General features: G+C 40.2%; 1 protein-coding gene across 1 annotated transcript in view; it reads left to right on the top strand.

Annotated features, from left to right (window-relative positions):
- The window catches only part of col28a2a (collagen, type XXVIII, alpha 2a), an 18045-nt gene that overhangs the window by 3827 nt on the left and 12623 nt on the right, over positions 1-1595 (top strand). The gene's annotated exons all lie outside the window — the stretch shown is intronic.

The raw sequence follows: 1595 nt of genomic DNA, 5'->3' as shown, positions 1-1595 counted from the left end.
TAGGTCAACAACATTAATCTTAAAAACTTGACCTGTTTCTGATGTGGGGTCCCATACCTGAGAGTTTGGACTGTTGGCTGGCGTAGCTGGATGTTCGGGAGTGGCCACAGCCCCCGAGTTCATCGGAAACAACAGGACACTTCCCTTCTCGACTCTCTGCTAGATGAGAAAGAATAGAGGAAAAGACACACTGAAAAACAAAGTGCTGAAAGAGTCCAGACAAAATGTTAAGTTAAAAAAGCTACATCAAGCTTTTCTTCAGGCTCCTCGAATCAGAAACTTGGGCCTGACAAGTTTTTGAACCATTGCTCATTATCAGAGCTCAAAACACCAAAAGTGTGGCACAGATAGTTGTTGTGAAAGGAATAAGGCCCCTTTTCAAATATGACCTAGATTTAGTCTCAATTTAGACAACAGAAACAAACCCAGTTTTTCTCATGTTACATGAGTCATCCATATTTTGTAAAACCTTGAGTTTTTTTTAATTACTGTTGATTTATATCTTATTTCTGCCAACAGATAAAAAATGAGAAAGCTCCACTCTGCCTCCTACACACTCACTGCAGCTTTGCGGCTATATTATTCAGATTCAGTAATTTCTTTGAATGGGTGACAGATTCAACAATGGGAAGTTATTGCAGGTATCACAGTTTTAAAGGACTTATTTGAAGAGGGTAGAATGATGTCTTTTGATCAACTAAGATTGGAATATAAACTAACACACTTTTTTAGGTTCCTACTGTAGCAGGACGGGGACAAATAGAACAAAAAAATATATATATTCCTTCCCTGTTCAAAGGGGAGTGGCTCAACAAGCCACACCTGAGAACTGGGGGAAGCTAATCAAGACAGTAAGTCACACCTGAGAGGTGTGGAGGAGGGAGATCTTACTCCACTGCAGAAAGAGAACAGGAATGGAAGTCCAGTTGTATTTTCGGGGACCTTTTCTGTTCAACCAGGCTGTTTTTGAGTGTCACTGAACCAAGGAGCAGGTGAGGTAAAACAATTCACCTTCCAAATCAGTTAACCTGCATTCTCTGTGATCTTCCCTGGCCTGCTTGGACCCTCAGCTAAGTTTACTCTACCTCCTGACTGAACTCTTCATTTAGTGGGAATGCTGACACAGCATTCCAACCATCTGTTATGCTACGCACAAAATTCTTTATTATTCCGCCGGGTTATTTTGCGCTGCTTCTTCTCCCACATTGAACATCGCAGAAACTCCGTTCAAACATCAAAACGTTCAGCTCGATCAGGAATCGATGGCTATTACTTTTATCATTCATAACTTTCATAATTCCAGAGATACATCCCATTTTTAACATGGAAGTCAATGGAGAACTCTTCAGACTTCAACAATCTTCATGCAACTTCAACTGCTAACTGCTCCTTCTTCAACTGCTAACTGCTCCTTCTGCAACTGCTAACTGCTCCTTCATACTTTCACTCAGAAACCTCATTCCAACTTTAAAATGTCACACATCTTTCTGACATTATTCGTGTAACACAACTTTTAAATCTGATTCTTACTTTTACAGATATTAAACATTGTTCAGACCTTGGTAAAGAGGCCTTCTTCAGATTTTAGAGTGCGT

This window comes from Notothenia coriiceps, unplaced genomic scaffold (assembly GCF_000735185.1).
Source record: "Notothenia coriiceps isolate Sejong01 unplaced genomic scaffold, NC01 NC01_scaffold00032809, whole genome shotgun sequence".
NCBI lineage: Eukaryota > Metazoa > Chordata > Actinopteri > Perciformes > Nototheniidae > Notothenia > Notothenia coriiceps.
This window is presented reverse-complemented; position numbering and strand designations above follow the sequence as displayed.